The sequence below is a fragment of the Vulpes lagopus genome, chromosome 8, assembly GCF_018345385.1.
Source record: "Vulpes lagopus strain Blue_001 chromosome 8, ASM1834538v1, whole genome shotgun sequence".
NCBI lineage: Eukaryota > Metazoa > Chordata > Mammalia > Carnivora > Canidae > Vulpes > Vulpes lagopus.
The window spans coordinates 26921290-26946980 of NC_054831.1; the positions used below are offsets into that span (position 1 = coordinate 26921290).

Genomic DNA, 25691 nt, shown 5'->3' on the forward strand with positions numbered 1-25691 from the left:
AATTGTAGTAAAACTTCCACCTGGGTTGTCAACTACGGGAAACTTTCTTATTTATTTTTATTTGTCACAGCAGGTTAAGCTCACAAAGTCCAGGTGTTACATGGCTTTAAATCTGGACACAGGCACAGGAATAGTCTGTTGAAGGTAGTTTATTTAGGATCTCTAAACATGAAGGGACTTAACAAAATGGATTTTATCCAGCTCTGTGGGTCCGGGTGTAAATTCAATGTACAATGACCAGAAACAGAAGAGCACAAAAGTCATACTAGTAGAACAAAGTTCTGAGACATGTGCTGTGACAATTGTACTTTTTTTTTTTTTTTTTTCTGAAGAGAGCAGGAGGGAAGGGAGCAAGGAGGCAAAGAGCAGCAGGTTTTCCTGCTAATTTACCTGATTGTTTGCAGTTTGGCTAAGGGTGACCATCTTCTTCAGCAATCGTTTCAGTTTTATGAGAGTTAACATGACTGCTGCCACCAGCAGATAAAGAGGTTCTATTTATACATAAAATTTTATAGATCTTCAGCTGCCTTATTTTATATTTTTCCCATTTTATTTTTTTAATCTTCATTTCCAAGGCTCTAGTTTACATGTATATTTAGAAAATCCATTGTCTTCATATTTCATTTTTTAAAAAAATTCTGCTTTGTTTTCGAAATGGCCAAAATAACATGGCAATTTTTTGTACAGTAATTGTAAATATCTAATTTATTTAATTAGCCTATCATATTTGCCATATTTTCTGTTTCCTTCCTAAAGCAGTCGAAAATGAAATTATCTTTCTGCCTTTGCCCATACTTGAACGGATGTCTGCATCATCCATCCAAATGCTTCTACTTGTGAGTATACAACTAATTTGGATCCAATTAATGCACAACTAATTAAGGTTGATTTTTGTATGTTATTCTAATTTTCATCACACTGTGCTTGTATTTCAATACTTTGGTATTTCATAAGCTGTCAGCTTGTGATACATTCCAGTTATAAGAGACTTTAGTTGACTCTTGTAGGATGTATATAAGTGCATGTATCAAATTGACCCATCTGGATAGCACAAAATTCCCAGACAAGACCGTTTGAACTGAGCCACTTTCGTGGTCTGCTGTAATAGTTTATTCTGTCCTGTTTTACATTTATATTTGACATTTGCTTTCTACTTCCTGTACATCAATACAAGAATTCAGGAATATTTTCCAAATTACCCCTTAGGCAAGGTCTACACTTGCCAATCTATACTATATCCATCCAAAATTTGAGACAAAAAAAATAGAGATTCTGCTATTATCAATTTTTAAATTTTTTAAAAAGTAATCTGGCCCAATAATACATTGGTATATTTTGAATAAATCACCTGATATTGAGGTAAGAATTGGTAGAGAATTCCCTCATAACTAAACTTTGTCAAGATAGAATTTTGTTTTGAAGTTCTCATCCCAGGTACTTCTGAAAAACTTTTAAAAGGTGGCAAGGAGAGAAGAATTCAGCAACTTTATACATGGTATGAAGGCAAAATCATGTGAAAATACTAGTTTCATCTAACTAGTGGCCACTCTAAAAATTTTATGTTTGTCAACTATATTTTATTTTTTATCTTACCTTATTCACTAGTTCCATAAGAAGGTGTGGGGCAGATTAACATATGAAATTATTTTTAAATGAATAAATTAATGAATATTATCTTAGAGTCTATAAAATATTTTATACCTCTTTTTCCTACACTTTTCCTCACTTCCATTTTAATAATTATTGAATTATAGTGGAAAGTTGTATTAATTACGGATATCTGTTTTCTTCTATTTCTTGGCTGTGTGGCCTTGAATATATCATTAGATCTTTCCCATCTTCTGTTTTCTTTTTTTGATAAATGGAACAATAATATCTACCTCTCACATCATAATATATCATGACATAGATATGATTAATGTAATTTACACCTAGAAACCACAATATGCCTGTAAGATAAATGTCACTTATGTCTTGAATTCATTTTGTTGTTGTTATTATTGAAAACTTAGGGTTTTTGTTTTCATAATGTAACAAACTATAAGGGAATTTCAATTATTTTCTGATTGGCACATATCTAATTTTATATTTCATAGCCCTTGGGGATTTGCAGCTTCCTTAAAGTGCTTTGTAGTATGTATAATTAAAAGAGAATTGAATTGAAAGCTTTCAACTTTGAAAATGTTGGGGTTGTTTTATGATACTTCCTTAGGGGGTAAAATGCAACTAACTTGAGTGTTTCATAAAAACCATGATTTAGAATTAATGCTCCAGACTTTTTCTATCCTTCCCTGACACCCACCTCATTCCCACCCCCAACACGTCTGTGGATGGAATAGAATGTCACAATGACCACTCACTTTGTTAAATCATCTATCATTTCCTTGGCAAGTTAAATTGGTCGATGTGTACGATGAATTGGAGCTGAGGCAGTTGCCTCTCTTTGAAGCCCCAGGCATTTGTTTTCAAATAAACTGAGTGAATTAGTAGTCCCCATGTAATTTACGATTTTTCATTTACTTGACTGATTTCCATGATGATTGGAGATTAGTCCATTTTAAAGAAGACAAGAGAAATTGGGTTTTAGAGACATTAAAACTAGACCAAAAAAGCATACCAAGATCAAGTAGTTCGAAGTTATGGTGACAGATTGTCCTTAACTCATGACCCACTCAAGAAAGAGAAAAATACTAAAGTACCTAAAAAAAAAAAAATGCTTGAAGAATTTTTATTTTTGTTTTATAAGAATTAAAATCTGAGTTTATATACACTAAAAGTTGTAACCAAACTCTTGGTTAGGTGCGGTTTACAGTTGAAAAATGTGAAAAACTCGTAGTGTTTATAGTTGGAGTCACGCCTGCTCAGGGATTAAGGTTTGAAGGCCACAATGATGTCACTGGATTAGAGTTCGGAAGATACATTTTGGTAAGACTGAAACCAATGCCAAATTCATGACTCCCAAATTTATGATTGAACTCTTAGACTGCCTACAAATTCATGGCTCCTAAATTTATGATCGAACCCACGACTTTCCAGCTTACAGATTTAAGTGCGTACACTAATAAATAAAGATTCTTGAACCACAGAGGAAGTTCAGTGGACATCAAGGTGCAGTTACCATTTAAAATACGGATTTAGAAAGAGCCAATGCAATGATACTGCATCTCGGATGTTTGTGGGTGAGGGTACTATAGCACTTTATAGGCCATTAAAATATTACTGTCCATAAAATTGTATAAATTAGAATTGGAGTGGACCCATTTTATGCTATAGGGCTTCTGATTTTTTGACTTTTAAAAAATTCACTTTCTTAATTGTGGCCTCTTTTTAAGCCTCAAGGAATAGTAGTAAGACTTCTCCCCTTGGGGAAAGAACAATTCCAACGTCAAATTCAGATACTCCTTGACCTTCACCGAAAGGGTTATGTTTTCTTTTTTTTTTTTTTAAATCTTAAAACTCCAAGTCAAATGCTGGGATAATGCCAACTATTTGGATAGAAAGTTCAGTCAAGCAGATGTTTTATCTATCTAATAATAAATAGCTCTAGACTGGCCTTTGAGTCCCTTATTGCCTTGATTCAGCTTACATTTTTCTTTACACTTCTATTTTCTCCAAATAATAATCTGTAGTTCAGCGAATCTGGAAAAATTACTCTTCCGCCTTTTCCATTTCTTAGTTTTTTCCCTTTGCCCCAGATTGCCTTCATTTATTTTTGTCTTCTAGCACAAATGACTTCCTCTCTCATTCTGCCTTGTTTTACACCATTTCTGTGGTATTTGCCATATACCTGCTGCTACGATGACTGTGTGCTTACTGTAGACCTCTCCTGGCAAGCATGAGCCACCGTGCCTTCCATAATCTTGTGTGCCATTCTATATCTAGCATATAGAAAATGTTCAATAACTATTCATAAAATTGTCCAGTTAGCAAATGGTCAACAAAATATTGGTTGATCAACCTAGTGTTTTACCTACTTATTTTTTCTGGCGGTTAACAATTTTGGGTTGTGTAGATTTCTTCTCTAGTGCACCTTTAAAATATTCATAGGCAAACTAATATCTATATTTAAGGCATAAAATATAAACAAATGTTACATTTGGTAAAATTTGAAAACTGAAGAGTCAACAGAAAGAATTCAAAGGTTTTAATTTAATAAGATTGTAGACGGAATTGATTTTTCTATCAGTACAATTTCATAAGATGAATTAGGGAGCAATTTACAGAATTGTAAAATAAGAAAGAAATGATTGCTATCCTCTTTAGTAATTTCAAATTTATCAGAGATTTTAAAATATTGGAGGCCAACAAATGGCTTGTATGTGCCACAACTGCATAAAAGCATAGTACAGAGATAATGCTTTAGGATGGGCTTTTTGTTCTCAAAAATTTTATTTCTAATAAGAAATTTTAGAATATTTTTTAACTTTTATTTTTTTTAGCTGACCCAGATTTGTCTATATATATAGACATATATATTATATGTATAATATATATTATAATATTATGCCTCCAAATAACCATCTATCTTCCCAAAAATGTATTTTCCATTTTTGATACTATTTTTCTTTCTGTTGTACCTCCTGGTCAGAAGCAAGGAAGCGTCAGACCTTATATATCTGATGAGAAGTGACATTACCACAATCTCCCACACACCCTGGGAGCCTTCCGTTTATTCTATACATTGCATCTCTCTTCTCCAAGCCAGTACTCTTCATCCTCTGAGGGTTTTCATTTCCTAATGATTTTTCCCAAGCCAAGTTTCTAAGCTCATTCTTATGAATTAAAGAGGCATTTATTAAATGTATGTCTCATTTGACTAGACACACAAGCACATCACCAGTTTTTTGCGTTGGGAGTGAAGAGTTACATAGGTTTAAAAGTTGGCTCTTCTTCCTTCTTCGAGCTGCATACCCTTGGACAAGTTATTTTAATATCTTGGTAGCTGAGGTTTCTCAACTTTCATTTGTCAAGTGTGATTAATAGTATCAATCTCATAGGAGCCACTTGAGTATTAAATACATTAGTACATGTAAGGTGCTTAGAATTCTGCTGAATGTTTTTAAGTGCTTAATTAGCATTAGCAATTCTTTTTCCCCCATTGTTAACATTTAATAAAATTATTGAAGTAGTGTGGAGGTTTCTTAAAACATTAAAAATAGAATTGTCATATGATGCAGTAATTTACTGCTGGTAAATGAATAAAATCTAGGGGTCATGTCTAAGTAGTCAACAGGGAACAAGAAAAAAACAACAATTGACTTATATTTGCAACCCTTCTTCATTTTTGGTTCAACTAGTCTGGCTAAATTCTTACACTCTCAATTTTGGAATGAAAGTGGTGGCCCATTTCATTATTTAAAATTTTAATGGAAAATCATGTTTTCATTGTTATTTTTCCAGAGTTTTTTTTTTTTTTTTTTTGTAATGGGACAAGAGTACGCTAAGTATAATGAAGGGTGTCTCCTTATGCTCTTCTTCCAAGTAATAAACCATGGGTACTTTTAAAGGAACACTTTATTAAGATTTTTTATTTTTATATTATTTGTGTAATATTGTTTTAAATGTTGCATTCAGTTTAATTAATTCACGTCTCTACTTTGTAAAATAAGTCTCTATACATTCAACCATAGTGTGTTTATTATAGATAAAGCTCCAATTTACAGAACTATTTTCCTTGGTCCACTTATTTTATACTTCTGTTATATCTACTCGTTTTTTCTAGTAACCATCATAAACCTACTGTTTTGAGGAAATGTTGGAGGCTAAAGTGTACTTTGCAATGTCTACCTTTGAATGTCTATCTACATTTGAGTGATTTGGTTTAAGAACTTTTTGCATAGAATGCTTGTATCTATGGTTTTACTTCCCTTCAGGCTGTCTCCATTTTAATTTTCAATATAGCCAATGCTTATCTTCCTCTTTACTTTCAAACTCTCATTGCTTGATAACTGATGACAGGTCATCCCTCAAATTCTTGGGAGAGAGGTAACTAATTCTTTGATGTATAGTTACTGGTTCTACCTCCCTCTGCTTCCATTTATCAAACACCCCCCCCCCCATCGTTTTTCTCTTTCTTTTCCTTTACTTTCATCCATTCTTCTTCCTCTGTGCTCTCTTCCTTTAGTTGTATGTATGTATATGTGTGTGTGTGTGTGTGTGTGTGTGTGTGTGTTGGCTTGTTGAAACATCAACATTCTTGACACAGTGTGGAATATTTTATTTTCATTTTCTTAATTAATTCTTATATTTTAATCCCATTTTTTGACCATAATATTTTTGCAGGTCCCAGTTGCCAGAAATCTCATCATAAATCCTTAAATGTCATATAGAGCTATATTTTAGACACTACTTCCTATTTGTAGGTTTGAAATTCTTTGGTAGTATCTGTAACAAATATAATTTTTTCATAAAACAGAACTTGCTAGTATGCACAGTTTATAACTATCTTTGGATTTCATTTTCACCATGTTATTGCAGATAACATTTTGGGATCATAAACTTTTGTAGTGTATTATGTTTGGGCCTTGAGGCAGAGCCATAAATTTTCCAACATGGAATTTATTCTAGATTCTACTTCATAAATTTTCTAACATAGAATTTTTTCTACAGTCAAATTTGGATTTTAGGTTCCATTTCAAGGGCTATAGTGCATCCCCAGGGAACTGATCAGATTCAACGGATTCTTCTTTTATTGCTACTGAGATATAAATTATTAAATGTTTAAAATCTTAACTGGAAAGGGAATGTAGAGTTTTCCATCTATGGTTCAGCTTTCGCTATACCTTACTGGGGATTTACTATGTCATTTGAAGATACCCATGTTGTGAACTTTACCTCATTTACCCTGAGTTGGTATCTCTCAATTTGTGGGGGTATCATTTAAGGAAACACTCGTCAAAATTACTGGGGATCTTGACTGGTCTTTAATGCACAAGAATGCAGAATGCTAAAAGTTCTATAATAACACGATGAGCCAATCCTTGTAAATTACTTAATCTGTACAAAATATCAATAGGGTCGTCACTAAATACTGAGAAGTCTTGTTCCAGTTTCACTAAAATGTAGATATACAAAAGGATTGAATAAAGTGTATTTCTTGTTGATTTATTGAACAAATTAGATTTTGGAAGGGTAACCAATAACCCACTTCATTTTCACCCATTGTTCTTTCAGTTTCACAACTTATTTTTAAAATATACCTGTTATGACTCTCAAACTTGATTATTTAACGTCTGAGCACTCTTCAAAAATAGGTAGACTGGTCCAGTACAAAGTAATATCAAAACTCTAAATTCCTAACCAGCTTAATTTCTACTTTCCAGCAGCTTGGGTCTAACTCAAATTGGTAATATTTCAGTGGGTGAGAGGGGTTGTCCTCTTCTTCGTCCACTTGCTTCCCCACTTGCTAATTTGTCTTCATAAAGATGTGATCAGGCATAGGTGGCCCTTGCTGCAAGAGAATATCTAAAACTGACTGATGTGCCCTCTCTGGCTAGCTATTTATGAGATTCCATTCCTCCATTCGGTTTCCTGTGGCCCATTCATTTAGATCAAATTGGTCTTCCAAAGTGATTTCCTTGAATGGAATATTGCTAAGTGCATCCCCAGGCTAGTTTTTTTTTTTAATTATTTATTTTATTTTATTTTATTTTATTTTATTTTATTTTATTTTATTTTATTTTATTTTATTTTATTTTTGATAGTCACAGAGAGAGAGAGAGAGAGAGAGAGAGGGGCAGAGACACAGCAGAGGGAGAAGCAGGCTCCATGCACCGGGAGCCCGACGTGGGATTCGATCCCGGGTCTCCAGGATCACGCCCTGGGCCAAAGGCAGGCGCCAAACCACTGCGCCACCCAGGGATCCCCCCAGGCTAGTTTATTGCTGCAAAATTTACATCTGCTCCATAAATGTCTTTGTCCCATTGTTGTTGGTATGCAGTTACTTCCCAATGCTATACTTTCTCTGAGGCATTCCTTCAACCAGATTCTCATCATCACATTTCTCCTCGTGAGAGTCCTATACCAGTCAAGATCAGAGTGTTGGTCTTAAAATCTTCTCTGTCCCTTGAATTCCCTCCTTAGAGCTTAGAATACTGACACACTTCTCCAAGACACTTCATATTTTCAGGATTTTTGGCCTCAAAATTCTGCACTCCAAAGTTGATGAAGGGGCAAAGGCTGGAGGAACTAGGGTAATTCTTTCAAGTGCAGCATATATGGCTTAGACTTTGCTTTAGAACTTGGGCCACATTATTCTCAGATTTGACGATTTACACCAAAACTGAGACAGAAAGAATCCCACTTAATAGCCTGTTATGCTAAATAGGCAAAACTTCTGCAGTGTACCACCAAGGCTATGGAAAAGGAAGTTTGTGATCAATACCCACATAAGGAGTATGGTGGTAATAGTTAGTAGTGTTTACTCCCAGGACAGAGTAAGGTGTAAGGTCTGGCTTCAGGGGTGCTAGTCAGAATCAAAGGGCAAGAGACATACAAATAAGAAACAAGTGCTTCCTTTCATAAATTATTCTTTGTGTAGGTCAGACATACTGGTAAGTGGTGGAGACTCTGAGTGTGAGTCAATAGAGCTTTTTTTTCAAGATTTTTACCAGTTTTTATCTTGCTGGTTTGCAGAATTGGCAAGGGTATCCTCAACTGAATTAAACCCCAAGAGCTAGGTTTCAGAGACTAGATTCACATGCTACCACATGCTGTAATATGCAAGATAGCCCCTTAAGGAATGGAAATGAAGGAGCTCTATGAACAGAGCAGAACACCACAAGCATGGACCAAGGCTCAGGCAAATAGGCAGTAGGTAATATGTGCATCTTATATTCACAAAGTGATGAGTGCTGTTTTAGCTCAGTCTCCCTAGAAGATAGAGCTTCATTTAAGTATTGTATTAGGGAATCCCTGGGTGGTGCAGCGGTTTAGCGCCTGCCTTTGGCCCAGGGCGCGATCCTGGAGATCTGGAATCGAATCCCATGTCGGGCTCCCAGTGCATGGAGCCTGCTTCTCCATCTGCCTGTGTCTCTGCCTCTCTCTCTCTCTCTCTCTCTCTCTCTCTCTCTGTGACTATCATAAATAAATAAAAAAATTAAAAAATTTTTAAGTATTGTATTAGTCAGCTTAGACAGCCTTAATAAAATACCACATATTGGGTAGTTTAAACAACAAAAATTTAGTTTCTCATAGTTCTGGAGCCTGGAAGTCTAAGATTAGGGTGCCAGATTCTGGTGAAGACTCTTCTATCTTGTCGATGGCTGCTTTATCACTGTGTCCTCTCTGATATCTCTTTATAAAAAGGAACTAATCCTATGGTGAAGGCTCCATCTTCATGACCCTGATTACCATTCAAAGGCCCCATCTCCAAGTACCATCACATTGGTAGTTATGAAAAAACATTCTGTCCATAACAAGTATCAAGTACCAAAGCTGTTATTAAAAGGTAAAAACTCAGGGGAAGTAAGAGTGAGGAATAAAAGGAAGTGAAGCAAAGAGAGACATGTATTACCACTCTGGCCATGCTTTCTTGTGAACTGTGAAGATATCCAAACAGTATCTCAGCAGGAATTTCTATGCAAGACTGCTCCAAGTGCAGGTTATAGGGAAATCTATGCTTTGGAGCAGTCCTTTGGAGAGAAAAGAGAATTTATCGTCTAAGCTCCTTCTTCTGTTTCATATTGGTTGAAATTTTCTCCCTGGTGTGGTAAATCCCCCATGCTTCTGGTCTTCTCATCCTAGTTGCTTTGGCAGCTTCTCAAAAAGTTATGCTGTGTAGCATTTCCTGTGAATTCACAAGTGATGGAAGGATCTCTAGACTGGGTGGATAGACCTCCAGCAGTGGAGCCCTCTGAACTTAGTAGGAATCAATCAGCCACTCTTGGCAAGCCAGGTGAATCTGAGGAAATAGAAAAGATGTGCCTGAAACAGATGCCTTGATTGGTTGATATGTTAATATGACATTAGAGGAATCTATGACAGGTGAGACACAAGGGATTACCGACAGGTTGATATGAGAGAAGAAAGCAGGGATCTAGGAAAAGAAAATGAAGACTCGGGGCAAGACTCTCATGTTCAGCAAGACTGGCATGAAAAAGTCAGATTCCAAGGAAAGTAAGTGGACAGGGGATCAAATTGAGGGATCCAGGCAGAGAAGATAAGAAGTAGAGTAAAGGCAAGTTGCAACAACCACCTTATAAAGTCAGAGCAGAACGAGAAACAACAAAACTGTCCAAGAAGCAATGATATTAACTTCTGGGATTCTTAAATTCCCCAAACTAGTAATGAAATAAACTTTGGGGGATGCCTGGGTGGCTTGGCTGTTGAGTGTCTGCCTTCGGCTCAGGGCGTGATCCCGGAGTCTCAGGATTGAGTCCCACATCAGGTTTCTCGTGGGTAGCCTGCTTCTCCCTCTGCCTCTCTCCTTTTCTGTGTCTCTCATGAATAAATAAATAAAATCTTAAAAAAAAAAAAAAGAAATAAACCTTGACCCTGGCCTTTATTCGTTTTTCAATGTCTTTATTCATTTAAGAGTACTGATTACATGCCATGGTATAGATATCAAAGATTCAGTGGGGATAGATCAAAATGATAGTGAATTTCTAGAGAAGGAAATGTGTACTGAAGCTTTGTGATTTGGTAGAGACTTGTCTAGGGTAAAGGCTAATGAGTTCTCTATATCTAAATATCTTTCGTCTTGTCTTCTTGAGCATTCTCATTTGACACTGTATCTTGAAACTCTTACTTTAAATATATAAACAAATTAATTTTTTAATTGATAGACTTAATTTTTTTTGATAGACTTAATTTTTTAAAGAAGTTTTAGGTTTATACAAAATTGGGTAGATATTACACATATACCCTCTGGTTCAATATTCATATAGGTTATATGATAATCTACCTAGATTCAGAGAAGGCATTTGACAAAATAAACATTAGTTTTTGTTAAAAGTTTTCAACAATACAGTAATCTATTTGTACTTTCTTAATTTGATTTTCTATCAATTTGAAGTAACATGGGTATATATCTAAAAGTCCAAGTCATACTGAATGTGGAGATACTATAAGCATTCTTACCAAAGTAAAACAAAAATGAATGTCCTCTCTCACTGCTACAGTTTAACATTTTTTTAAATTTATGATAGTCACACACACACACACACAGAGAGAGAGAGAGAGAGAGAGAGAGAGAGAGGCAGAGACACAGGCAGAGGGAGAAGCAGGCTCCATGCACCAGGAGCCCGACGTGGGATTCGATCCCGGGTCTCCAGGATCATGCCCTGGGCCAAAGGCAGGCGCCAAACTGCTGCGCCACCCAGGGATCCCCAGTTTAACATTTTTGAAAAGAGATTAATCTATAAATTAGGCAAGAGAAGAAATTTAGAAGTTTAAAATATTGGAAAGGAGGAGGCAAAACTATTACAATTTGCAATCGCTGTAATGTTACTTGTGGAAAACCTAAGATACTATGTAGGAAAACAAGGTCCTACATGTATAAAATAATACAGTACTATGGTAGAATATAAAATTACTATTTATATAAATAGAATTTATCTAAACATAATGCAACCAGTTCAAAGATACAATGGAAGATCAATTTTTATTAGCAAAATAAAAGACATAAAACCATATAGGCCTAAATTAGCAAACCCCATACAAAAAAACCAAAACCACTCCCAAAGTATAGAAAATCACAAATTGGTAGAAAAGCATATCATAATTGCAGATAGGAAGTTTCAATATCAATTCGTCTATATTCCCTAAGTTCTTTTGTCTATTTGTTTGTTTAAATTAATGTGGTCTTAAATTTGATACCAACTGGGACTAAATAAAATTATTCTGAAGTTCACATAAAAAAGATATGCAAGTATAGCCACATAAACTAGGGGAAACTAGCTCAATAGATATGAAGTATACTATAAGCCACAAAAGGTAAACACTGTCACACTTGCCCATGAACTGACACATGAAACAGGATAGTAAGATTACAAATAAACAAAATATATACAAGTATGTAATATGTGATAAAAGCGTTATCAGAAAAAAATGAAAAAAAATACAATTTTCTATTTTGATGTGCCCTAAGGTATTAATTTCAAGTTGTCATGACTATTGCACTTTGTATCATGGTTAGAAAAGTCTTCCCCATCTGGAGTTATAAGCAAAAATTAACCCATGGTTTTTGTTTATTAAAAAATGTGAACTTTTGGTCAGCAATGTTAGAACAATTTAGCTAAGCCATCTGGAGTAAATTAATATTGTACATCTTACACCAGGATAAATTCCAAATGGATCAAAGATTGAAATTTTGAAAATAAAACCATACAACTGGTACAAAAAAAAAATCACTGAGTTCTATTATATCTTTGCAATGGGATAGCCTTTCTTAATATAATGAAAAATTCAAAAGTCATTAAAAGTGATAATTTTGACTAGATAAAAATCAAGAACTTCTGCATGAAATGAGAAACATACGTGAACTCAAAAGATGAATGAAAAACTGGTGATGGTTGGTGGATGGAGGGATTGTAACTCATATCATTAACAAAGGCTAATTCCTTGATCCGTAAGTAGCTCTAAGAAATTGAGGTAAAACTAACAATCCCAAAGAAACGTGGTTAAGATTATTCACAGATAAACATATAAATGCTCCTCAAACATAGGAAAAGAAGCAACATGTCCATGGTAATATGAGAAGTGCAAGTTTAATTTACATTGAGATATTATTTTTCACATTTTTATATTGGCAAAAATCCAAAAAGTTGACATACTCTTTTAGCAAAATTGGTGGAAAACCGGTACTCTCATAGATTGTTTTTAGGATTCCAAAATGAAACAACCCTGTAGAAAGGAAACTGGATCTCATCTACCCAAATCATTTAACCTTTCCTAGTAATCCAACTATTGGGAGATAATCCTACAGATACATATGAACATTTAAGAAACAGAGGATATCATTAATTGAGGGATTGTTTATAATGCTACAAAATTGGAACCTGCTCAACCATCTGACATGAGGGGCTAGTCACATGAATTCTGGTGTTTCCATACAACACAGTCCTAAGAAATGATAAGAGAATGACATGGCAAAGATTTTGGTACTGAAGTGATGAGATCTTCAACATTTTTTGTTAAGTATATAAAAAAAATAGAACAATATTTAAAGCACGTTCTCTTTTGTATGAGAAAGGGGAAATACATATATTCATATTGGTTTATGTATTTATAAAGAAATAATAAAAGAATGCACAAAAAAGAATACAGTCATCATCTGTAAGGGAGAGGTTGAGGATAGAGGTGGGAGTCTTCTCTCTGTAGATTATATATTTTATATTGTTTTGATTTTGAACCATTTGAACATACTTCTTCAAAAATAGTATTACATACATGTATATGTATATATGCATTGTATAAAACTTAAAAATTCTAGATTCAAAGTTTTCCACTAGAAATCTGAATATCTGAAAAAATTGCTCCATTATCTTCTAGCTTTTGACTCATTAAAATCCAACACACTCAGATTCTTATTTTTTTGTGGGCACATGTGCATTCTCTCTTTCAAAAAGCTTATAGAATTATTTTCTTTATTTTTGAAATCACAAAATTTCATCAGGATGAATGTGCTCAGCATTTTGTATGCTGTCTCAATCTGAATACAAGAGGATATTTTTAAACTTAAAAAAGTGATTTTTTTTTTAGTCCTATTTATCTGGCTATTTTTCCTCTTTACATTCTAGAAGATTCTCATGTCTTTATCACCTATTCCACTAAATCATAATTTTGCTATGTAAATATTTCATAAACGTGTGAATGATTCCCAACTGGGCTATACATTGCTCAGAGAAAAATCAAGAGATTTAGACAAAGGGGATTGTATCCATATTATGGAGTTTATAGCCAAGATATATGTTCTTTTAAATTTCACACTCCCTACTATTTATCATCTCCTCCCCAAAACCCAAGGATCTATTTTATTAAAAGGCAATAAAAATGTAGGAAAACCTCCTAAAAATAGCTCTGTTGTCTTTCTTTTGACTTTTTTCCCCAAGATGTACAAACTAAGAACAGTACAAGACAAATGCTTTCTCCTGAAACTTCACATACAGAAATTCAGCACATTTATCAAAATAGGGGAAGATCTAAATCAGAATGTATATAAGCAAAGACAGTTACAAATTATTTATGATACAGCCGCTCTTTTTCTAGCATTTTCACAGTGATATGGGAAACATTTTATCTGGCAACTTATGTAGTTACAAAAAATTCTTCCAATGTTTAAAAAAATTAACAAGGTTGATTTTAGATTTGAAGCAAGAATAAAAAAAGGCAGACGACACTCCAACACTGAACTTCCTTTGTGCTGGATTTTGTTAAGTCTATTAAACTAATTCTTTAAAAGACTTTATTTATTTATTCTTGAGAGACAGAAAGAGAAAGAGAGAGAGAAGGAGAGAGAGAGGCAGACACAGACAGAGGGAGAAGCAGGCTCCATGCAGGGAGCCCGACGTGACGCTCGATCCCGAGACTCCAGGATCATGCCCTGGGCTGAAGGCAGGCGCTGAACCGCTGAGCCCCCAGGCTGCCCTATTAAACTAATTTATTAAGCTACTTTTCTGTTAATAGATCACTACTAGTTTTCTTTTAACAGATTTTCCAAAAAGCTTTGAATTTTCCTTAGTGCCATTCTTTAGTTTTATGATTATATGAAGTTTTTTTCAGGTTGACTTAATACTTTATAGATAAACCACTACATAGCTGATCAATTTATTTTGTATATGAAAGGAATTAATGCACTCTATGATGCAATGCAATATTGTATATTAATTACTTAATGTACTCTTTCCCTTCCTGGTTTATGAAGCTCAGTCACGCATTATCATTTGAAGGGATCTAATCCCAGATTTCTTTTTTCTGTTTGGTCCAGTGAAAGCTTGTTCAGCATACAGTAACATTCATCTGTATCCACAGGTTCTTTTCTTTATCAGTGTATATGAGGGGAAATATATTTACACTATCTAGTGATTTTATTGTATCTATGAGGCTACTTTCCCATACTCAAAATTTTGTAAACATTTTTTTGAACCTTAGAAAATGAAGAATGTTGTTGAATCAAAATCATACATACTTTTTTTCCACTATCTGCACCCCTTTGCCCCAAGAGTTATATATCACTCTGAAACATAATTCCACTTTTTTCTCAAGATTTGCTGTATTCTCTACCCATCTCAGTCCCTGAGCCTGTCCTATGCAGATCAGTCCACTGTGCATTTTCGTTCACTATATCATCTGCCTAGAACACATTTATTTTTTCTTCATGCATCTATCCCACCATCCCTGAAAAGCCTGGTTCAATCTCCCCTGGACCTCAAGTCCTTTCTCAATCTTCTCTCCATCTTTCCTTTGAAAAATAACAATTTTACCACTTATTAAGAGCTTATGCCGCCAGAGCTTGTAAAACTTTCCCGCCAAGTCCTCCCTTTGTCAGAGAAGAATGAATACTATTTCAAAGGTGGGTGGAAGTAAGGGGCTGTCTTATATATTTCTTTAAAATTACATGTTTGTTTTAAAATAATTTTTAAACTTATTTTCATCAGAATTGACTGAAAGACTGGGTCACCAGGGCAACTGTCTGGGAAATGGTTGCTCTATGCCTTGCTAAGCATCCACAAAAGGAATCAGAAATAGGCTATTCTATGACTTGAAGTTTCTTAACACATATCTCCTTATATAGTGAATGAGATGTAACTTAGTACCACTGCCCATGAAGCAGAGAGAGCCCTTGATTTGAAAACAAACAAAAAAAAGAAATTAAATAAAAATAAAAAGGAAATGATAGAGACTGAAGGAGGGAGGAAGGAAGCAAAGAAAGAAGAAAGGAAGGAAAATGAGAAATTTTACATGTAATTTCTCATGTAATCCTTATAATACTTCCTTAGATGAAATATTCTTTAAATCCTTCAATAGACTCTAATCATGCTTAAGTTAGAGTCTAGCCTCCTGATTGTGGTTTGCCAGTCCTGTATAATCCACCATCTGTCAAAATATTTGGCCTCCTCTTCTGCCCCACCCTAGTCTGTATCTGCTCCAGCCATCAGGATTCTGTTCCTTCCTCCAAGACATGACCAACCACCCCTTCTCTGCAGGCCTTCCAACTCTTCTTACCCTCTTAAAAGACCACTGCCTCAGGAACACTTTTTTCTTTTATGTTTATTTGTTTTTTCTATTCTTCTATCTCCCTTTTAGAATAACCACATTTTTGACTCCTTGCTTCTTGTTGAATGAGAGCTGAGACTATAACTGTCTCAGCTCTCATTCAACAAGAAGCACTGTCTTAATCACCATTGCATCCAAGAGTCTGGTGTCTGGCAGATGCTCAAATATGACAGAACAAATTAGGTAATATGCCAATAATTATCTCAAGGATGGGGTACTTGGAGCCTGTTTGAATTTGAGGTACTTAGAGCAAGGTTGTATAGCTAATAAGCAACAGGGTCAGGATCTAGGTCTCTCTGACTTCATGGACAGAAGATTTAACTACCCACTATACAGGTTTAAAATTGTCACACCCTGCCTGCTTGCTTAGCTTGTGACCCCTCTCATTTGTTGCCTTATAATAATTTCCACTCCATTTCTGTCATATTGTACTTACAAGTGTTTTTCTTTTTTTAAAATAAGATTTATTTATTTATTTATTTGTGTGTGTGTGTGTGTGTGTGTGAGAGAGAGAGAGAGAGAGAGAAAGAAGAGAGAGAGAGTGCTTGAGTCAGCCAGGGGAAGGGCAGAGGGAGAGGGAGAGAGAATCTCAAGCAGACTCCCCGCTGAGCATGGAGCCTGATGCAGGGCTAGATCCCATGACCCTGAGACCATGACCTGACCTGAAATCAAGAGTTGGACACTTAACTGACTGAGCCCCTCTATTGGTATTTTTCTAATGTCCCATATCTCCAACTAGAATGTGCCTCCTCTCTTCAGGAGAGGGGTCAAGTTTATTGTTATTGTTTTAAGATATTTGTTCCTATCTGATGGCTGCTGGAGGGGAGGTGGGCAGGGGGAGAGGCAGATAAGTGAAATGGGGATGAGTGAATAGTTAAGGAGGGTATTTGTTGTGATGAGCCCTGAGTGTTGTGTGTCAGTGATGAATCACTAAATCCTACACCTGAAACTAATATTACATTGTCTGTTAACTAGCTGGAATTTAAATAAAAACTTGAAAAAATGTATTTGCTTCTGTGTTGCTAAAGTGGGTGCCTTGGACATTGTAGTTACTCAGCAAAGATTTTACTGCATGATGTATAAAAAGAAGCACCATGCTGTGCAAGGAGACAAAACTGTGACACTAGAGGATGGAAAAGCAATTCTTTTAGTTACAAACATGTATTGGTCATTGGTATATATTAGGATTATAAGAGAAAGAGACTCTGCTTTTCTTCATGAGTAAAAGGTTGAACAGTAATAGTGATGAGGAGAATTAATTTATTTAATTTGACCAAAAAAGGCCAAGGGGAAATTTACTCGCCTCCCTTCTGGTGAGGAAGACACCATTATTTACTGTGAACACTTAGAAGCAAGATTACTAAGGTTACTCTTGGTACCCCTTACTTTCTTTTCCAACATCCTTTCTCATTCTTCTCATTTATCCCCTAGAAATACTTATTCTCCATCCCATTTTTACAGAGCTCAGCAGTAAATTGTTATAGCTGGTAATAGTTTAAGAAGGTACCATATATCTTTAGGTCATTTGAATTTTATTTTTTAAAGATTTTATTTATTTATTCATGAGACACACACACACACACACACACACACACACACACACACAGAGACACAGGCAGAGAGAGAAGCAGGCTCTACTTAGGAAGTCTGAGGACATGGGACTTGATCCCTGGTCTCCAGGATCACACCCTGAGCTGAAGGCAACGTTAAACCACTGAGCCACCGGGGCTGCCCTAGGTCATGTGAATTTTAAAGGGATACTTGCAGTTCTTGAAGAAATATAGGCCTCTCATTAGTGAGACACATTTCTCAGGCCTTTGGGAGCCAAAATTGTTTCTTATTCTTGATTTCTCCTACAGAATAGCAGAAGACCTTGCACATTGGAAATGATGGTCATACACACTAAACTCTGCAAGGTACTCCGTGCTCACATGCCCTCCTCTCTTCCTTCTTTCTCTTCTGCTTCTGGAAGAAAGAGGTGAGATTGGAGTCAAAGACAAAATGGACTCCTCAAGAATATTCAGATAGGCATAGCAATATTTGCTTTAAAAGGAGGTATTTAAAAGCTGCATAACCAGCACCATTAAATTAGTTAATGATTCTACAAGTGGGCAGTATAAGCTGGGCCAGAAAAGTTCAATTCACTTGTGTTCACTCCTGGATCTGCAATCAAGTAGTGAGTTGGGTGGGTCAGTCTAGATGGCTTGTGATTGGTCTTCACTAGGGATAGCTGTTGACTGAACATCTTTTCATAAGATCTATCAGCCTGCAGCAGACCAGCTGAGTCTTATTCACAAGATAGAGTGTTACAGGCAAGTTTCATATTTCTTTAACTTCTCATTTGCAATTGCCCACTGGCCAAAGTCACATTGCCATGTCCAGTGTTGGTATGGGAGCAGTTACCCAAGGCATGCACACAAGAAGAAGGGAACAAATCTGGGTGTTTATGGCAGTATTCTACAATTACATAAAATAGTAGTATATGAAAGTCAAAAAACAAACCTTTTAAAGACTCTGGCTTAACTAAATGTGTTTTTCTCCCTCTTCCTCCTGAAACCCCATTAAAAATAAGTAAGTAAACTGCACTACTAGGTATTTACCTCAAAGATACAAATGAAGTGATCTGAAGGGGCACCTACACGCCAATGTTAATAGCAGCAATGTCCACAATAGCCAAACTATGGAGATAGACCAGATGTCCATCGACAGATGAATACATAAAGAAGATGTGGCATGTATTCCAATGGAATATTACTCAGCCATTAAACAAAATGAAATCTTGCCATTTGCAATGACGTGGAGAGAACTAGAGGGTATTATGCTAAGCAAAATAAGTCAATCAGAGAGAGACAATTATATGATCTCACTCATATGTGGTATTTAAGAAACAAAACAGAGGAGCATAGGGGAAGGGAGGGGAAAATAAAATGAAATCAGAGAGGGAGACAAATCATAAGAGGCTCTTAATCATAGGAACTGAGGGTCACTGGAGGGAAGAGGTTGGGGAGTGGGGTAACTGGATGGGTATCAGGGAGGGCATGGGATATAATGAGCACTGGGTGTCATATAAGACTGATGAATCATTGACTTCGACCTCTGAAACTAATAATACTACATGTTAGTTAATTGAATTTAAATTAAAAAATAAAAATTAAAGAAATACATGGACAAAGAAAAAATATCCTAGAAAAGATTTTAATGTTTTTGCTAACTGATACAACAAAGCAGAGGAAGCTACTCATAAAATACCTATCAATAAGAAGTAAATGTAATTAACTACTCAACATTCCTTTTCCCCTGGCTCTAGACTTAAGGTTTCATGCACAAAGGCAAAAGAAACAAAAGCAAAAATGAACTATTGGGACTTCATCAAGATAAGAAGCTTTTGCACAGCAAAGGATACAGTCAACAAAACTAAAAGACAGCCTACAGAATGGGAGAAGATATTTGCAAATGACATATCAGATAAAGGGCTAGTTTCCAAAATCTATAAAGAACTTATTAAACTCAACACCAAAGAAACAAACAATCCAATCATGAAATGGGCAAAAGACATGAAGAGAAATCTCACAGAGGAAGACATGGACATGGCCAACAAGCACATGAGAAAATGCTCTGCATCACTTGCCATCAGGGAAATACAAATCAAAATCACAATGAGATACCACCTCACACCAGTGAGAATGGGGAACATTAACAAGGCAGGAAACAACAAATGTTGGAGAGGATGCGGAGAAAAGGGAACCCTCTTACACTGTTGGTGGGAATGTGAACTGGTGCAGCCACTCTGGAAAATTGTGTGGAGGTTCCTCAAAGAGTTAAAAATAGACCTGCCCTACGACCCAGCAATTGCACTGTTGGGGATTTACCCCAAAGATTCAGATGCAGTGAAACGTCGGGACACCTGCACCCCGATGTTTCTATCAGCAATGGCCACAATAGCCAAACTGTGGAAGGAGCCTCGGTGTCCATCGAAAGATGAATGGATAAAGAAGATGTGGTTTATGTATACAATGGAATATTACTCAGCCATTAGAAACGACAAATACCCACCATTTGCTTCAACGTGGATGGAACTGGAGGGTATTATGCTGAGTGAAATAAGTCAATCGGAGAAGGACAAACAGTGTATGTTCTCATTCATTTGGGGAATATGAATAATAGTGAAAAGGAATATAAAGGAAGGGAAAAGAAATGTTGGGAAATATCAGGAAGGGAGACAGAACATAAAGACTCCTAACTCGGGGAAACGAACTAGGGGTGGTGGAAGGGGAGGAGGGCGGGTGTTGGAGGGGAATGGGTGACGGGCACTGAGGTGGACACTTGACGGGATGAGCACTGGGTGTTTTTCTGTATGTTGGTAAATTGAACACCAATAAAAATTAATTAAAAAAAAAAAGGTTTCAAGGACTGGAAAGGGTGAGGGGTGAAGGGATGGGCTGAGAACTAGGAAATTGTTTTGAAAACCTACATAGCAGGCACCTGGTGGCTCAGATGGTTAAGTATCTGCGTTTGGTTCAGGTCATGATCCTGGGGTCCTGGGATCGAGTCCCGCATCAGGATCCCTGCTCAACAGGGGAGCCTGCTTCTCCATCTCTCTCTGCCTCTCCCTCAGCTAGTGTACTCTCCCTTTCAAATAAAATAAGTAAAAATCTTTAAAAGAAAAAAAAAAGAAAACCTACATGAAAAGCAGTCATACCTCAGTTCCCTTCCTCTTATTCATACAGACAAGAACTACCTGCTCTTAGGCCAGAAACAGGAAGTCTTTTGTCTGTAAAAATTAAGATGAAGATGTTTAGGATCTGGAAAGGATGGTAGGATGAGTTGGTGGTATATGCTAGGATGAGTTGAAAGGCTGCTTATTGAAAAGTGGCAGGGCCCAATCTCAATTCCCTGCCTTACATCGAGAATAGAAACAACTAAATATTCCTTAATATATATATATATATATATATATATATATATATATATATATATATGAATAGATGGGAAGAAGATAGGCAGGTTCTTCTTTGAAGAGACTGCTTGGTTTCAGAAAATGACATATTGACATTTAAGGAGGCAGGCAGGCATTCTCTATTCTTCAACCACACACACAGAATTCCCAAGCAATTCTTGACTGCTGAATTCCAAGTACTTATAACAGTACCTGACACACAGTAGGCATTCAATAAGTATTTATTGAATACTGAATAGATGAGTTTTAAGTACTTTGTTCTAAACATAGGCAGCCAGACTCACCAGATATCTGAGGAAAATCTTTAACATGAGAAACAAAGAACTAGGAAAAACCAAACACAGACTGATAGAAGAAACTTAAAGGAAACAGAGGTAATGGAGGGGAAAGACAAAAGTATTACAAAAAGTATACCTAATTAAGATTCTCAAAGAGATAAGAGATCCAGAACCCATAAAATGTAAAATAATATCTGAAAATAGAATTATATCAGAATCACACACACACACACACACACACACACACACACACACACACACACTATTCCTTCCTTCATTTCACATATGAGAAAATTGAGATAAAGCCCTTTAGGTAACACAGGAACAGACTTTGAGCTGAACCCAGGAAACACTGCAGTGCTGCCTCAGATGCAGATCCTTGATATTTACACATTTGTCTGAGCCATCCTCCTCTCTCAAGCCTCTGCTATCCTCCCTACAAGTCAAAATTCTGCTCATTTCCCAGGGCCAGCTCCCCTCATAAACCCGTCTGTGAACACAGCTGATCATACTATCTGTATTTCTCAAACACTGATAATCTGTAGCATCTATTTTATTACTGAGTTATGTGATTGCCTTGTTATCTAGTTGGCTTTTTAAAAATATTCATAATTCTGTCCTCCCCAACAAGAGCAAATCCCAAGGGACAGAAACTTTTCAGGAGTCTTTATCAAGAGGCTAAGTACACAAGAGTCACTTTAGAAAAATCTGCTGACTTGAGTCTAACTAGAGTGTTTACTTGATTATTTCATGGCTCAATATTTGGAACATTCCAGACTCATAAGATCTACTTGACAAAAGTGTCTTGTTACTTCAGCCCCTGGTGTAGTTGATTTGTCATTATCATACACAACTCATAGTCTGGCAGTAGTAGACAAAAGCAAATATCCTGCACGCTGTGTTTGACATAAAACAAGAATGACCTGGATAAACAGGTATCACTTTATAACACAGGTGTCTCTTGAGAAAGAGAAAGTAATTCTCTATCTTTCCAATATGTTCATGCTATAAATGGTTAGGTAGTTCTTGGTGGTTTTATGGCTTGATGTGACATTTTATCAATTTTTTTCTGGGCCAGTGTTCTCATACTATAAGTATGTATCTCTTAGTATCATTACTGGTAACCAAACACCTCCAAGTCAAACATAGAATCCCATTTTTGGAATATATTAGAGACATATTTTTTTAGCTAACCATACAGTATAAATGCTTATTAAATATCCACTTTGGACTTAGCAGTATCCTAAGATCTGTGGTAAAATTATGCAAGAAACAAAAGACCTAGTCCTTACCCTCAAAGAGCATACAGTTGAATTTATTTGTATTTTATTTTTTTTTTATTTTATTTTTATTTTTTTTATTTTTTTTATTTGTATTTTATATGTTAAAATATGATTGTGAGTTTTATATGTTGAAATATGATTGCTAATTAAAACACTTTGAAGTTAATGCAAACCATCTTTGTTTCTTAAAACAACAGTGAATATTTTAGCAAGATTGAAAAACTGGCCACTGTACAAAGCCTGTACCTAATTTTGTCTTCTAAATTTATTTATATATGTATGGATGGATGGATATATACATATGTATGTATGCATGTATGCATGGACTTTCACAGAGCAGTTATACATATTTATGCCTTTTGAAATATTGCCTAGCACATGTATCTGAAAACCAGAGAAGATTTGAGACAGTCATCTTAAATTCTCCGGTAAATATTTTATGATTTATAGTTTTCCATTTATGGAAGGATTTGGGTTGGGAAACTATAGATGATCAAATGATTACTTGGAAATGTCAGGGAAGAAACAGATAAGGTACTTCTAAATGGATAATTCAATGTAATAGTGCTGAAGAAACATCTTGCTTCTTAGGTCTACCTAAATCTATACATAATAAATCTTATATTTTAAATGTATTGTAAAGCATAAAGTACTTTCCCATAGCTGATCTCATTTTGATTTTGGTCCAAACACATATAAATATATTCTATTATGTATATACAAACTAGAGGTACACATTCATGTCAATTCAAGATAGAATAGAATACAGTCATAAATCAAGTCTCATTGATGAGCTATAACAGAAGCATTTATTTTTTGTTCATTTATGTTTTGTCTTTCCCTTGGAATTAGAGGTTTGAGGTGCCATTATTTAGAGATTTTATCTTCCTAATGTTTAACCCCCAAGATTTTGTGGGTCTTTTTATTTTTTCAGCTGAAAAGAACTACAATTCTTGGAAATGTCTGGTTTTCTCTATGATCTAAAACAGGCAGCCCTTCCTCTCTTACCTAGAACAACACTGCCAGAACTAAATGCTACATCAACATTTGGGTTCACTGATCACAAGAGGGAGTAGCAAGGTAATCCAGAACTACTTATAACCACACCTGGAAGATCCTTTCCAGTGTATGTTCTAGTGGGGAGCACAATCATCTTCACATCTACCATTATAATTATCAATAATCATTATCAGAGGAGTTTTTATTTTTATTTTTATTTTTTTATTTTTTTCAGAGGAGTTTTTAGAAACCTAATTATAAAAAGTGAAGAAGACATCTAAGCAAAGTTCACAAAAATCACACTCTAACACTGAACATTAAAGGAATAAGCAGTCTGTGACAAACACTAATAGAAAAAAATTCCTGGCCAGAATAGGTGCATGTACAAACTGCGATTTTAAAGCCAATCATAGTATCGAGCAACTGTTTAAGAAGAAACAAGAGGTGGGGGTGGCTCAGTGATTGTATGTGTGCCTTTGGTTCAGGTCATGATCCCCACGTCCTCGGATGGATTCCCACATCAAGCTGCCCACAGGGAGCCTGCTTCTCCCTCTGCCTATATCTCTGACTCTCTCTCTCATGAATAAATAAATAAAATCTCAAAAAAAAAAAAAAAAGAAAGAAAGAAAAGAAGAAACAGGAGGTGTAAACAGCTCATAATTCTGACCCTGTCACTTCGGTGAAAAAGACTTGAAATTTCATGCATTATTGACATGTTTTTAGTTTAGTTGTTAATACAAATCTACAAAACCAGACTTTCACTAACATTGTTTCTTTATAGCTTCTTGATATGCCATAGCAATGTCCTGGGAAAGTATAAATGGAAACAGACAAACTCATGACAGTTAGCAATTTTGCAAATGACAGATTTGACTAGGCTGCATTCATTGATACAACACACAAATCTTCACAGAGGTTTTCTTTGCCTTCGGGAGTATGTGCTTATGAACCACAGTGAACATTCACATTGAAGGGGAGAAAATATTAGGGAGTTGAAAGTTGAAGTTTGTCTCTTCATGTTTGTTGGACCCTTTTTGATCATTATTTAAGGGAGTCAAAGACCATTAGGGAAAGCTAATAGCCTTTAGAACCCTCAGATTATACTGATGTTACTGATGGGAGAGTTAAGGCAAATTGCATTCTCAAAATGGCTCTGGGAACATACCACTTCCAGTAATGGTCCTATCAACCAGACCTAAAAGCAGAGAGGGCAGGGATGCACTTAAAGGCAATTATCCATCAACATTGGAAAATATGGTTACTAGATTAAGAGAGTTGAGTATATGCAATATATCTTGATTGCAGCAAAGCAGTTGATATAGCATTATTCAATTTACCAGCTAGATTAATTTAAATTGGTTTAGGCCGAAGTATAGTCAAATGAACTACCCGCTATCCAGAGGGCCATAAATAATAGATAACAATAAACACATTTGTTTTACATGCTCCTAATTTAGTTATTTCCCCCCAGAACTCTCCTTCAGTTCAGAATATGACAGTTATATAATATATGCCACCCTCCAGCTATCTTTTCTTAAGATCTTTCAGGAATCCCATCTGTTCTACAAAGTTGCAAGGACCAATTATAGTGCCATCAACAACTTCCATTATTCAGGGCTTACTTTATTTATCCATTTTCAGTTCCAGCTTCCCTTTATATCTCTGTTTGATGTCTGGACTTTTTCTTAATGTAAAATGTCAGGAGCAGAAGTACAGGGACATAGAAGTAGCCTTTGCTTGCATATACAAAAAAGACACTCGGTATGGATTCTCTCGGGTACTTTGGTGGAGGTGGCAATGACAGGGAAGCCCAGTATGGGCAGCACTTCCCTTTTGTCCTTGCAGGGTCCAAGCAGTTCTCTTGTGTCTTAACCACAGAGTAGTTTTCCTGAACATGGGCTTACCTATCCAAATGTATGGTGACCAAACCCATTTGGGAATTTAATCCTTGAAAATCCA

General features: G+C 35.8%; 1 pseudogene; it reads right to left on the reverse strand.

The window, feature by feature from the left end:
• The window catches only part of LOC121497675, a 124429-nt pseudogene that overhangs the window by 39045 nt on the left and 59693 nt on the right, over window positions 1-25691 (reverse strand).